The 14,967-nt window shown below is 61.0% G+C and overlaps 1 non-coding gene across 1 annotated transcript; it reads left to right on the top strand.

Moving 5' to 3' along the window:
• The first annotated feature begins 4,840 nt into the window (after positions 1-4,840).
• On the top strand, positions 4,841-13,531 carry LOC127486957 (uncharacterized). Its single transcript, XR_011385249.1, has 2 exons — positions 4,841-5,313; positions 5,456-13,531. It is a non-coding gene; the product is annotated as an uncharacterized protein (transcript).
• Positions 13,532-14,967: the final 1,436 nt, after the last annotated feature.

The following is a 14,967-nucleotide window of genomic DNA, read 5'->3' as shown; positions in this document are numbered from 1 at the left end:
CCAGGCTAGCCCAGGCAGAGACTAGGATAGCCCAGGGAGAGACCAGGATAGCCCAGGGAGAGACCAGGCTGGCCCAGGCAGAGACCAGGCTAGCCCAGGTAGAGACCAGGCTGACCCAGGTAGAGACCAGGCTGGCCCAGGGAGAGACCAGGCTGGCCCAGGGAGAGACCAGGCTAGCCCAGGTAGAGACTAGGCTACCCCAGGCAGAGACCAGGCCACCCCAGGCATAGACCAGGTTACCCCAGGCAGAGACCAGCCCACCCAGGGAGTTAGGATAGGGGCCTCTTCAGTGGGGAGGGTGGTTATTTTGCTCCCCACAGTGCTAAGCCCTAAGGTGAGGTAAGGGAGGCCCAGGAGCAGAAACGGAAGCCGTGAGAGGGAGGAGACTAACACGGGGCAAATAAAGCCAATCCTGGCGACGGCTAACAGTGGGAGGCTCACTCGGCTCCACAAAGTTGATGCTACTGGTATGCCCATTTTACAGAGGAGGCAAATGAGAGTTTTTTAAGAAAAGATTTATTTATTTTATTTGAAAGCAGAGTTGCAGAGTGAGAGAAAAGAGAGATCCTCCGTCCGCTGGTTCACTCCCCAAATGGCCACAAAGGCCAAGGGTGGGCCAGGCTGAAGCCAGGAGCAGGAGATTCTTCAGGGTCTCCCACGCCGGCGCAGGGGCCCAAGGACTTGGGCCAGCTTCCACTGCTTTCCCAGGTGCATTAGCAGGGAGCTGGATTGGACGTGGGGCAACCGGGAATCGAACTGGCGCCCATAAGGCATGCGGGTACAGCCGGCTGTGGCTTTACCAGCTGTACCACAGTGCCGGCCCCAGAAAACAAGACTCAGAGAGCTGTGCTATTCCACGCGGTAAGCCCCAGCTGCCGGTGACCGTGCAGTCTTCTTCCATGGGACCAGTGAGCGCGCCGGACTGCACGGACGCAGGCTTCCCCGTGACTCCGGGAAGCTCCGCTGGGGAGAGAGAGCCCTGTCCTCACGCGGAGACGGGGTCAGGGTTCGAGTCCGCGGCCTGGAGCCTCTGTATTGTCCGGACAGCCGTGTGCATCTCTCTACCCGGGTCTGGGAGCTCAGACATGGCGCCCGCGCTGGGGGAGACCCTGTTGCCTGCCCCCGGAGCCCTCCTCCCGCCCCTGCCCAGGAGCGCGGGGCCCTGGCGCAGAGGGCACGTGAGAACAGCACCTCCTCTTTCCTTTCCTGTTTAAGAAAGCCTGCCTCACTCCAGGAGGGTTAGAAAACAAAAACCCGCCTCTTTTATTCTCTTTATTTTATTTATTTGATATATGCACACACACATGCTTTTCTGGGCATTTTTTTCTCTTCTATTTATGTGTCTAATCTGTATTTAAAACAGTGGGTAATTTGCGTTATAAACAACGTGAAAGTCACTTCAATGCATTTACCTGTGAAACGAACCTGAGGCTGCAGGGCCAGTGCTGGCCGGGGCAGCCCTGCCGGCTCGGCTGACCACTCACGGCCCAGCCTCTGCAGCCTGGGCTCTGCCTCCTTTGTGTTGGCGCCGTCTCGGTCTGAAGCCAGGAGCTCCGAGGATGCCTGGTGCCTTGGCACATCTGGCAGGAGACAGAGGGGATTGGAAGAGGAGCAGCCGGGACTAGAACCGGCGCCCATATGGGATACCAGCCCTGCAGGCGGAGGATTAACCCACTGCGCCACGGTGCCGGCCCCTCATTATTGTTCTTTCACACAATGTCATGGCTTTTCATTTTAGATGAACTTTAGAATCGGCTTTCCAAGTTATGCTGAAAATCCTCTGAGGGGTTTTCTTGGAACTGCACCGTGAGCGTGAACTCCGCCCCGTACAGGGCGAACTTTTCTCCCGCTTGCGCAGATCTATGCGAGTTCTCCAGCCCGGTTCTGTCGTCGTCCTGACATGAGTCCTTCTAGTTTCCTGCCCCAGCATTCTCTGTGGCCCTGACCACAGCTGCGCATTTAGCATTTATCCTGTATCTGGCCACCCTCCGGAAACTGCCCATCAGCTGCAGTGGTTTTATTTATTTATTTACTTGCGATTTACATATTTACTTGAGCGGCAGAGTTACAGAGAGGGAGTGGTCTTCCATCCCTCTTCGTTCAACTCCAAGAAGGGTTCTCCTGGCATCGCTTTGGGAAGACAGGCGCCAGCGTTTCCCCCGATTCATTAGATTTTTACAGAACAAACCAGGCATCATGTACTCTGCAGGAGGTGGGGTGCATGGAAGCAGCTTGCTCGTTGCAACAGATCTGGTGACGTGGAAACGTAGCGAACTCCTCATCTCCCCCGCGTCTGCGCCGCCCCGAGTCCCTCTGTGTCCACACAGACGGACCTGTTGCCAGGCTGCAGTTTCTATAAAATAAATGAGAGTTGTACAGGACGCACAGCAGGTGCACAGCGTCACGCCGAGGTGGGCCCGTGTGCGGGCTCTGCGCTGCGGCCTGCCCGCCACCCTTCCTGGCCGGCTGGCTTCACGCAGCCTCGTGGTTTTGGGGTGCAGCCACAATGGAGCAGGTGTCGGGGCGTCACGCCTTGTGACAGTGGGCTGTGTTTCATCGTGTGGCCCACGCTCGTCTGTGTTGTCGGTGGGCGGGCATTCGTGGTGCCTCTGGGCACGTGTGGACCTTTGTGTGCCTGTGTTTGTGTGAGCAGCGTGTGGTTCTTTTATTTCTTAATATGAAGAATTTAATTTTAATGCTTTCAAGTATCCACAATACATTCTGGTGAATGGTGTGTATTTTTTTAAAAAAGGATTTATTTATTTGAAAGGCAGAGTCACAGAGAGAGAAGTAGAGGCAGAGAGAGGTCTTCCATCCACTGGTTCACTCCCCCAAATGGCCACAATGGCCAGGACTGGGCCAGGCCAAACCAGGAGCCTGAAACTCTGTCCAGGTCTCCCACGTGGGTGCAGGGGCCCAAGGACTTGGGCCATCTTCTGCTGTTTTCCCAGACCATAGCAGAGCTGGGTCAGAAGTGGGGCAGCTGGGAATTGAACTGGCATCCATATGGGATCTCAGAGTCGCACGTGGCAACATAACCCACTGTGCCACAACACTGGCCCCTAGCATGGTTCTTGAGACCATGGGGGCCAAGAGGACCCCCAAGGAGAGGTCCCTGTGCTCCATTCCTGCCTGGGTCTTCACACTCTGTGCCATTTCCCTGCAGAGCTATGCCCTCGACGATGGTGGTGATGGTGGTGGTGGTGGTGATGGTGATGGTGGTGGTGATGGTGGTGATGGGGATGGGGATGGTGGTGGTGGTGGTGATGGTGGTGATGGTGGTGATGGTGATGATGGTGGTGGTGGTGATGGTGATGATGGTGGTGGTGGTGGTGGTGGTGATGGTGATGGTGGTGGTGGTGGTGGTGATGGTGGTGATGGTGATGGTGGTGGTGGTGATGGTGATAATGGTGGTGGTGATGGTGATGGTGGTGATGGTGATGGTGGTGGTGGTGATGGTGGTGATGGTGGTGGTGGTGGTGGTGGTGATGGTGGTGGTGATGGTGATGATGGTGATGGTGATGATGGTGGTGGTGATGGTGATGATGGTGGTGGTGGTGGTGGTGATGGTAGTGATGGTGATGGTGGTGATGATGATGGTGGTGATGGTGATGGTGGTGGTGATGGTGGTGATGATGATGGTGGTGATGGTGATAATGGTGGTGGTGATGGTGGTGGTGGTGATGGTGATGGTGATGGTGATGGTGGTGGTGGTGATGGTGATAATGGTGGTGGTGATGGTGGTGGTGATGGTGGTGATGGTGATGGTGATGGTGATGATGGTGGTGGTGGTGGTGGTGATGATGATAATGATGGTGGTGGTGGTGGTGGTGGTGATGGTGATGGTGATGATGATGATGATGATGGTGGTGGTGGTGATGGGGATGGTGGTGATGGTGGTGATGGTGGTGATGGTGATGGTGGTGGTGGTGGTGATGGTGATGGTGATGGTGGTGGTGGTGATGATGATGTTAGCAGCACTGTCACCCAGCCTCTCCTGGGATCGTGCTCCCTGCCACCTCCTTCCTGTCAGTAAACCCCCAGGCCCGCACGGCTGGAAGTCAGGTGCCCAGCTGCTGTTACACTGGCTCTGCCACGGCTGGCTGCTGACGGGCACTGCCATCACGGCCCCACAGGGTGAGACACAGGAGCCCCAGGAGCACGCCCGTCTATGCGCGGGGGCCGCTCTGCCGTGGGCTAGCGAGCGCAGGCTTGGTGCTGGATCTGCGCTCGCACCGAGGCTGGTGTGGGACTCTGCCGAGGGGGGCTTGTGGCCTGCGTCGCGGGCTGACCAGGGTGGTCCCGGTCGCATATGCAGGATTCTGTGAGCCGCTCTGCGTCTGCGTTCACGGGTCCTTGGGGCAGTGTTTGTACATCACTGCGTGGGAAGCTGACCGCCGTGAGGGCTCCCGCGTGCCTCCCCCTCTCTCCCCCTCCCTCTCCACCTCTCTCCCCCTCCCTCTCCACCTCTCTCCCCCTCCCTCTCCACCTCTCTCCCCTCCCTCTCTCTCTCAGCCACTTCTGCACCAGCTGAACTTTGTGTGACCTTGTGTGTTACAGGCAACACGGATCTTCCGAACACAGGCTGAGCTCAGAATCCGTTGTGGAAGCCCGGGAGGCCCTCCCGCTTTTGTTTGCAGCTCCACTTTGCTGGCGCTGGGTGAGGCGTGGCCTGGAGAGGCATCGCTGCGTTTGTCAAGGCCGAAGACCAACGAAATCGAAAAAGACGAGGTTCCGGTTTCAGTTTAGAGCCAGTGGTTTCGGGGCCTGTGAAGAACCTGGCCGTGAACTTGCAGTGTAGGGTGGGGGTTGGGGTGGGGGGATAGGAATGCGTCGCTAGGAAGGGTGCCTGCCCTCTGCCATGGTTGCTCCGCCCCTCCAGACATGGCCAGATTCTGATTGGTTGATGCAAACAGGTGGCCCCTCCCCTCTGGGTGCTTTCTGGCTTCGGCAGGCTCATGTGGCCCAATTCTGGCCAATGAACAGTGAGGAGAAGCCTGCGGGGGGCTTTTGGGAAAGGATTCTCAGCCCCCAGAGAGAGGCACGAGGAAGACAGGGCTCCCTTTTCACCTCTGGATGCTGTGTGTACCTGGAGCCGTGGCAGCCACCTCAACACCCCGAGGAGAGAGAGAAGGCAGTGAAGACAGAAGGGACTAGAGTGGCGGTGTCGTCCCCAAGCTGCAGCATCAGCCGAGCTCTGGGGGCGTCGGGAGACGGCGGAGGGCCCCCCGCGGAAGCTGTGTTTTCTGTCATGGGCCACCAGGTGCGTTCCAGCTGACTCGTGGCTGGGCGTGCCGTGGGTGCCCTGGCTGGGTAAGTCTAGGCAGAACCCGCTGCTTCCTAACCGATGGATGGCCTGGGCCCCACCGCGAGAGCTGCCCCTGCCCTTCGTCGCCGCAGCGGGGATGGCATGTGCCTCTGTGGGCGAGGCCCGGCTGCTCCACTTCCACTCCAGCTCCTGCTGAAGCTTCTGGGCAAGCAGCAGAGGACGGCCTGAGTGCTCGGGCCCCTGCACCGCCTGGGAGACCTGGAGGACGCTCCCGGCTTTGTCCTGGCCCAGCACGGGTTGTTGCGGCCATCTGGGAAGTGAACCAGCAGATGAAAGGTACCTCTGTGTCTGCCCCGTGTCTCCCTGTGACTCTTTTCAAACTTTGTTGCTTAGAAAGGCGTTGGCTGCTTCTCTTTCTGCAAGTGTGTGTGCCCCCTGCCCTCCTTGCTCACGGCCCCCCGGCCGCAGCTTCCTGCTCGCGCCGCCGATGCGGCCATGCACCGCACGCTCTCCTGTCCAGGAGGCCCGAGTCCAGCAGCGCCTCCTTACCCACGGCGAACGTGTTCTGAAACCTCCGTGGGTGTCTGCCAGCCCTGGCGGCAGCCTTCTCACGGCCACATCCCCTGGCCGCGGCTTTATCAGCACCCCGGGGACCCAGGAGTCACCACACCCAGCGGGCGTCCCCACGCAGGGCTCGTGGCCTTGCCCCTGGCCAGCGCCCCCCAGGCTGCCCCAGGCGGGGCTTCTGCACGGCTGATGCCCCCCCCACACACCCAGCTCTGACACCTCCAGCCTCATCTCCTCTGGGACTCCCGGGGCCTGGGCCGGGGAGGGGTTTCTGAGGGTGGGCTGGGGAGGTGGCGTCTGCGTTGCCAGTCGGGGGAGCCCAGGAGAAGCCGTGTGTGGGGGCAGGCGGCGGAATCTGGGCCCCAGGAGCCAATGGGCTGGGCTGTGGGGGGCAGGAATGGTGCAAGGCAGGTGGAGTGGGTTCAGCCAGGGCTGCGGTCACCCCACGGTGAAGAAGGGGTCCCCTGCCCTATGTGGGACACCCCACCCAGCACCAGACACAGGAGCCCAGTGGCCACTGTTGGCCACCTCCACCAGTGACCCAGGAGGGGGGACCCCATGTGCTGCTCAGGGCCGTGCTTGGTGGGGAACCCCAGGGGCCGGGGGCCCAGCTTTGCTGTAAGGAGCAGGTGGGTGACCCTGGCACCAGGGCAGGGTCCTTGTCGGGTGACGTGGGGGTGAGGTGCGAGTTTGCTGGTTCACCCTCAGATGGGTGCTATGGTCGGGGCCAGGTCGAAGCCGGGAGCCTGGAACCCCGTCAGGGTGTGGCACGCGCCAGTCCGCTGCCTTCCCGGCACATCAGCAGGAAGCTGGGTGGGAAGCGGAGCCCCGGGAACTTGAACCAGCGTTGAAACGAGATGCTGGCGTCGCAGGTGGCGGCTGGCCCCGCTGCACCGCAACGCTGGCCCGAGCAGGCATTCCGGACGCTGAGAGCCCAGACAAAATCCAGACTGACGCGGAGTGCTGTCCAGCAAGACAGGACACAGCCCCGCCTGCGATCAGGACTGAACGCGGTGCTTCGGCATTGGGGTCCCGGCAGTGGGGGGTGGGGGGGAGTGAGCCTCCTTCCGGGGCAGGGAAGTCACGTCCTCCACGCCCAGCTGACCGCCGCTGTCCACCCGAGGTCTGTGGGTGGCCTGTGAGTAGCAGCAGGCTGGGGCGGCTGTGGGCTGGATCTTCATCTCTCCAGTGCACAAGTCCTCACCCCATGCTGGATGCCGCCCGGGGCTGGGCACAGTGGGAGACCCACGGGTGGACAGCAACGTGATCAGGGCCGTGGGCCCCGGTAAGGGGCTTCTGCTGCTGCTCCGGCGTGCTCTGGCATTGCCTGTGGGGAGGGAGACAGGGAGATGGGGAGGGAGGGAGGGAGACAGGGAGATGGGGAGGGAGACAGGGAGACAGGGAGACGGGGAGGGAGACAGGGAGACAGGGAGATGGGGAGGGAGACAGGGAGACGGGGATGGCACTACATCTGGGTCTTGGGAGACTTAGGAAGCTGAGCTGCAAGGGACGGAGGCCACGCAGCCCCCAGGCTTGTCTGGAGGAAGAGGCAGGGCTGAGAGAGGGGCTGTGGGGGCAGCGGGCCCTGGAAGGGACAGATCGGGGGTCCACACAGGCAGGACGGTGGTCACCCAGGGAGCCGGGCATCTTGGGTCGCAGAGCGGGGCAGCCATGGGCTCAGGCAGGTGGCAGTCCAATGGACTGGAGGAGGCCCTCGGTGTCAGGGGCATCAGGGGAGGTGACCGGGAGCTCTGGGAGCTGTGGGGGTGCACTTGGAGTGCTGGGGCGGGGCGGGGCCAGGTCACGCCTGCTGTGTAGCAAGCATGAGGTCACTGTGGCCTCTGGGCTCGCGTGGGACGACTTCCCTGCGTGGCTCTGTCCCTGGCTGCCTCTGCCGGCCCCTGCCCCTGGCCTGGGCACACCTGTCTCTCCCCGCCTGCTCCACTTCTTGTTCCCATTGCGATGTGTCGCTCGCTGGAATTTAACACCATTGATTTACTGGGTGGTGGCTTAGCTCCCTGCTCCAGGTTCAGTGGGTTCCATGAGAACGGGCTGGGGTGGGGGTTGTCTGGTTCGTTCTGCCATAGATCCCAAAGCCTGCACCCGGGCAGCGTTCGGCAAGCCTGGGGTGGGTGCACGAAGGGGTGGCTCCCCGGGGCCTCAGTCTAGCTGTCAGGGGCCCTGAGCAGGACTGTAGCCATCACTGACAGCCGCCGTGGCATGCCAGTTCCCTACCGTCCCGTCCCCTTCCGTTTAAGGACTTGCTGGGGGACACTGGCGACCGCCTGGGCATTGTTTGCTGGAACGCAAGCAGCACAAGACCAGGGAGCGCCGCTCCTTGTCCGACACCAAGTCTCTAAAATGGCAGAGCCCAGCACGCGGCAGATATTTTCTGGAAGTTTCCACGGGGCGCCTTGCACTATCAGCCTGCTTCCCGATGAAAGCGGGCGCTGTGGTCTCAGCCACACCTCATAAAGGAGCTGTGTGCGCGGCCCTCCGTCAATATTTGCTGAATCCCTGGCATTTCCCGTCGCCTGCCTGCAGATAGGGCGCTGGCTGGGAGGCTCGAAAACCCTCCGCCCGCGCCGCCCGCCGATCAAAGGGGCTGGGCGCCCGGGCCCCTCCCGCGCTGCCGCCTGCACGGCTGCCTTCCTGCGTCGGGCCCACAGTGGGGCCTTGTTCCCTGCAGCCTCCACGTGAACCCGGCCGGCAGCTACAGCCTCCCCGGGGCCTGGCGGACGTGTGCCGTGGGGGTGCAGTGGCACGGCCACGCCCTCCGCCCTGAGAGTGAGCCGTGTTCCCCCAGGCCTGCAGGCCCTGCCAGGTGCCCCGAAGTCTGCCCCGTCCCCCTTCCATTCCCGGGGGTCTCAGGGCATCAGAGGAGCCTGGGGTCAGCTGGGTGGTCAGCTGCTCCCCCCATTCTGAGTCCTGCTCCCCGCCTGCCGCCCCCAGGGCTCCCTCCACCCCTCACAGAACACGACCAGACTTGGCGGGAGGGCCCGGTGAGCGTGGCTTCTCTCTGCCCCGCGGTGTCTGGGCGGCAGCCGGGAAGACCGGTGAGCGCTCCGGCCAAGAGTAACAGGAGGCACCCTTGCCCCAACGTCTGAGTCGGGCCGCGATGGGCTGGGGGCTCGGCGGGGCTGGACTTGCGCTGGGCCTGTCCCCTGGGCGTCTGCACAGCACGGCAGCTGGTGGCCAAGGACAGCCTCCAAGAGGAGCCGGGTGCGAGCCAGCTTCAGGGGGGGCTGCTGGCTCCCGGCTGGGACGCCGCCCTTCCCCACGGCCTTGCAGTGGGCGTGCCGAGTGCTTCAGGCCTGGCCACCGGGAGCCAGGCGCAATTACCCGCAGCTTTTGGAAGGTGTCTTTACGGGAACAGGTCACTCTACTCTTTGTCCCTCCTTCTTGCTGGCTGGAATGAAGGTTCCATGGCTGGAGCTCAGGCAGTCATTTGGACCTTGAGGAAGAAGCCCAGTGCAGAGTGGCAGATCCTCGGCCGCTGGCATCCAGGGTGCCGTGCAACCCCGGATCTCCTGGCTGCAGGAGAGAAGTGCACGCTCAGCCATCGGAGCCTTGTTCCCTGCACTTCTGTGCCATGATGCGATCCAGCGCACCAGGGCCAACTGGGCTACAGAAAGCCCAGCATCGCGCTCAGTGACGCCACTGCTCTGAGACCATTAGTGCCCCTGGGTGTCCAGCGTCTGGGGAGCCCACCCGGCAGATTGGGGGGCCCTGGTCTCAGGCCAGAGGCGGGAGCCCAAGTCCCCTGGGCTGTGCCCAACCAGCTTGAGTGGCAGTGTCTGCCCCTGTAGATCATGGCAAGTCCCCGGCTGTGAGATGGCCAAGACCCAGCACGCACGCTGCCCAGCCGAGCCCCTCTCCAGGCCAGCCAGGGCTGTCCCCAGCCAGTCTAACGCACACATATGACAATACACACACATGGTGGGGCACACGTGTGATGATACACATGGTGATACACACATGGTGCACATGTGGGATGATACAGTTGTGTTATCTGCACACATGGTGGTGCATGTGATGCACATGCAATGACACACGGTGCACATGTGATGCATACATGACACACGCGTGTAATGGTGCACACGTGGTAGCACACGTGACAATGCACATGTGATGGTGCGTGCGATGGTGCGCATGTGAGATGACGTGTGTGATATGCACACATGGTGACACACATGATACACATGAAATGGCACACGTGATGGCACACATGACGCACATGTTTGGTGATGCACATGTGATGATACATATGACAGTACACTTGTGATGACACAGAGTGATGGCATGCATGACACACACGTGTGATGGTGCACTTGTGACACATGACGGTGCACACATGTGGTGACACACACGTGTGGTGACACACATGTGAGAACGCAGTGGGGCCCGCATCCTCGTCCCCAGCCAGACCTGACACGTGGGCTCAGAAATCCTGCGAGAATCCCAAGACAGCCTGGCCCAGCGGCCCAGCAGCAGGCACCCGTGAAAAACAGCGGAGAAAACCCTTCACGGCCTCATCGTGTGCGGGCTGGGGCGATGAGCCGGGCGGCAAGGGGCGGCGTCCCAGCACGGGCGCGAGCGTCTGGTCTCTGTGGAGTCAGGCCGCCCCGGCCGTGCGGTCACGGTGACGAGAAGCCGGTCAGGGAAGACGGGAGCTGCTTGCGCGAGGTCTGTGGGTGCAGAACCCCCGCGCCCAGGCAGGGAGGGTGCTGTGGCCAGGGGGCGTGGCCTCCTGCTCTGGGAGGAGTCAGGGAAGCAGACGCCCTCCTGGCCCCCTGCTGCCCCCCACTCCCTGCCCCACCGTCCAGGCACCTCTCCCCGCAACAGCCAAAGTCACCTTGAACAGACATCAGTCTGCCCCCGGCTGGCTCCGAGCCTGTGACAGTTCCCCGTCCCCCTTACCATCAAACCCGGAGCTTTGGCCACGGCTGGAGGCCCGGCTGGCTCCGGCCCCTCCAGCTCCTCCTGGGCTCCCTCGGCCCCTCTGAACTCCGACCTCCGCTGACACCGGCTGCTGGGGCTGTTCTGCCGTTGGCCGGAGCGCCCCTTCCCGTCTCTGCTCGGGGGTCCCTGGAGCTGCCGGGCGGGTGCAGCAGCCCCAGCCTGCTCACCAGGTTTCGAGAGTGAGGCCCGGCCACGCCCTGGCACCCGGCCGGCCCCCATCACGTGGCTTCTCCCTGCACCTGCGCGGCCTCCCCCCACCCCCAGGCGTGCACCCGACTCTGCGTCTCGTCTCTTCTCATGACTGCAGCCACCCAGGGACCTGCTCTCAGCCTCGCCCCCTCCCGTGTCCCTTCCTCCATAGCACGCCCCGGCCCCGCCCCCATCAGCCGTGTCCTTCCTGCTCGAGTCACGTGTGCTCTGTGGGTCACAGGCGGAGGTTGAACACACGGCCACCCAGTCTGGGCCTTCTTCCCCTTGGCCCCCTCCCCCGCCCTCAGCCCCAGCTCTGGAAACACCCAGTGACCCCTGTAGTAGCGGGCAGGAGCTGTGCTGCCATTCCCAGGAGTTCGGTCACCCTCATGGAGGTGTGGGGCCGTCGGAGGTGGCTGGCCGAGGCGTGGGGCCCCTCGTGGCTTCTGTCCCCGCCACATCTCCGTCCAGGCACCTCCCTGGAGGTGGCGTCAGGAATAACGTGGGCTTGTCTGGGCCATGAGCAGCACAGATGTCGGGCAGGGAGACAGACGGCTGTTCCAGGAGACGTGTGTGTTTTCCTTTCTGACCCAGAGCTCGCTGTGAGAACTCAAAGTCGTGTTTGCTTTCCCTGGCGGTGTTTGCATTTGCAGTCCCGGGCCTCGGGGAACTGGGTCAGCTCCACGCACACAGCTCACACCTGCCCTGAGGACTACGTTCATCCGCCTGCCCTCTCCTCTCCAGCACAAAATTGGTTTTTGGAGACAGCTTACGACAAGAGTATCTTTACACAACACAGTAAAAAGGATTCATGCCCCAGAAACAGCAGCTCCAGTGCAACCGTGAGAGTGAGCAGTGTCCACCACGGAGCGTCTGATTCGGCCCCGAGCTTCCGAGGAGCCAGGCCATAAAGGGAAACCCCGCGAGTGCCATCTCCCCCACGACAGGAAGTGGGAAACAGCCGCCCTCCGTTCATCCTGAGCCCGTGTTTAATGCAAACTTCTTACGCTGGGTTTTCATAAAGCAGTGGATTCCAACGTGCTGCAGTGTGGGTCTCCCACGACAGGCTCTTTTTTTTGAAGATGTATTTTTATTTATTTTAAAGACAGAGTTACAGAGAGAAGTAGAGACAGAGAGAGAGAGGGCTTCCATCTGATGGTTCACTCCCCAGATGGCTGCAACAGCTGGAGCTGCGCCAATCCAAAACCAGGAGCCAGGAGCTTCTTCTGGGTCTCCCATGTGGGTGCAGGGGCCCAAGGACTTGGGCCATCTTCTTCTGCTTTCCCAGGCCATAGCAGAGAGCTGGATTGGAAGAGGAGCAGTTGGGACTAGAACTGGCGCCCATATGGGACGCCAGCGCTTCAGGCCAGGGCCTTAACCCACTGCGCCACAGCGCTGGCCCCTCACGTCAGGCTCTTGAAATCACCATGGGTAAAAGAGAATCCAGGGGTGATGGCTCCTTAAAGAGCTACCCCGGGGCTGGCGCTGTGGCACAGCAGGTAAAGCCGCTGTCCGCAGCACTGGCATTCCACATGGGCACCAGTTCGAGTCCTGGCTGCTCCACTTCTGATCCAGCTCTCTGCTGCGGCCTGGGAAAGCATTGGAAGATGGGGCGGGTGGCGGCGTGACCAGGGCCTGGAGGGCCCAGCTCCCTCTCTCCATGTGGCATCAGCCAGGGCAGCGCCGGCTCAGGCCACATGGACAGACACTGCCCGGGGAGCGGCAGAAGCCGAGGGACGAAGGCTACGGGTCTAATGCCGGCCCTGCCCTCTTCCCCGATGGCCACAGCAAGGCACGTGGCCAGGACAGATGCTGCCCTGGGTGCTGTTCAGGTACACGGGGGACGGGGACTGGAGCCACAGCCATGGCATCGCTGGCGCGCCCAAGCGGCCCAGCCGGCGGGAACACTGGGGACAGGGCGCACGGTAGGCAAAGGTCCTCCTCCACCTGATCAAAGACAGCATCGACCATCGAGGACAAGGACGTCCACACGGCCGCCTGTCTCTGGCCCGGACCCCGGCGGGCTCCACCCCCCAGCGGAGGGCGCGGCAGCAATGATGAGCTCGGCCGAAGCAGGTTTGGGAGAGACTGGTTCGGGAGTCCGTGCCCGTCTCTCCGAATGCCTCGTGGGGCCGCCGACCCGGAGGTGGGCGCCCGTGCCGGCCGGGCCCTCACCCGCGAGGCCTGGCCCCGGCCCTTGCGGAAGTGGCGGCGGCGTCTGCTGGAAATGGGGCGCAGTCGGCACTCTGGTCCGTGGGGTCCCCTCTGCTCTCCAGGGGCGGCGGGCAGGGGCAGGGCTGCACATAATGAGACCTGTGTCTGCCCGGGCGCCTCCCGCCACACTGGGCCCTTGTGCTCGAGACTTGGAGCAAAGCGGAGAGGCAGGGTTCGAGGCCGGGGGGGGGGGGGGGGGGCCAGGCCAGCGCCCGGAGTCCTCACACTCTTGTTCAAACAGCGGGGCTGGGCAGCATCCAAAGTCCGTTTTTCCAAGTTCTGCTTTTTTCCCCTCGATTTAACCCAACATGTAGCTCCATGGAAATGGAATCTTGCTGTGGGCCTGGATGCCTGTGTGTGCATGTGTGCTTGTGTGTGTGCACACTGGAGTGTGCATTGTGTGTGCTATGTGTTTATGGTGTGTGCACACGTGCAGTGTGCGTGCATGTGTGTGCTCTGTGTTTTTGTGTGTGCATGCATGTATGCTCTGTATTGTGTGTGCACCCGTGCTTGTGTGTGTATGTGTGCACTCTGTAATTATTGTGTGCATGCGTGTACGTGTGCTTGTGCACATGCATGCATGTGCTCTGTGTTTACTGTGTGTGCATATGCACAGTGTGCATGTATGTGTGTGTGCTCTGTGTTGTGTGTGCACGTGTGCATATGTGCAGTGTGTGCATGTGTGTGCTCTGTGTGTATTGTGTGTGCACACGTGCAGTGTGCATGCGTGTGTACTGTGTGTGCACATGTGCAGTGTGTGCATGTGTGTATTGGGTGTGCATGTGTGTGCTCTGTGTGTGTAGTGTGTGCACACGTGCAGTGTGCCTGTGTGTGTGTTTGCACGGGCACCTTGGGGAACATCACAGAGGATGAGAACTGGGGCCTGGGCACCTGTACTGAAGGATGAACTCATTTCAATCTCTGTGGCCGCTGGGAGCCAGCAGGGAGCAGCCGGGAGGGTTTCGAGTTGAAACTGCGTGTTCTGTAGCGAAGGGTGACGGCCAGTGTGCCTCCCCCCATCATACGTCGTTCCTGTGTTGCTGCTGTGTTGAAGTCTAAACCCCGACACCCCAGCCTGTGACCCCGACGAGAACATTTCGTTGCAGATAACACCAGAGGGGAGCAGGGAAGCCCCCAGCCGAACATGACAGTGTCACGGTGCACGGGAGAAACTGGAATAGGCAGCCATACACAGACGCCTAAACACATGTGCACATGTATACACACGATGCACACGCATACACACATGTTCACATGCACACCAACACATGCACATATATCACACACATGCACGCTCATGTGCACACAGGTAAACACATGGACATGCATATGTGTACACGCATGCACGCTCATGTGCACACACATTTACATGCACGGACAAGTGCAGCCACATATACATACATGCATTTCAGTATAAAATACAGAGAGTGGATTGGCAATATCTCTCTAGCTATAAAAAGCACAAAGCACAATTCCACTTCTCAGAATTCGTTCTGGGTTTACCAGAGCAGGAGTGAGATGCGTACAGGAGACTTTACTGTTCCACTGTTTGTAACAAAAGCCCGCAAACAACCTGAATGTACATCAAATCCGGAAGCGTGCGCTCTCCCTCTCCCCCTCCACCGCCTTTCAAATTAAAAAAATCTTAAAAAAATAAAAAGCACGACTCACCCTGGGGGGCAGGTCCCAGTGCTCTCCCAGCTCCCGCGCCTCTGCCTGGTCTGTAATTATTCCCTGGCTCTGGCTTCCCGCATGGCGGGATCCCA

The sequence above is a fragment of the Oryctolagus cuniculus genome, chromosome 21, assembly GCF_964237555.1.
Source record: "Oryctolagus cuniculus chromosome 21, mOryCun1.1, whole genome shotgun sequence".
Taxonomy (NCBI): Eukaryota; Metazoa; Chordata; class Mammalia; order Lagomorpha; family Leporidae; genus Oryctolagus; species Oryctolagus cuniculus.
This window is presented reverse-complemented; position numbering and strand designations above follow the sequence as displayed.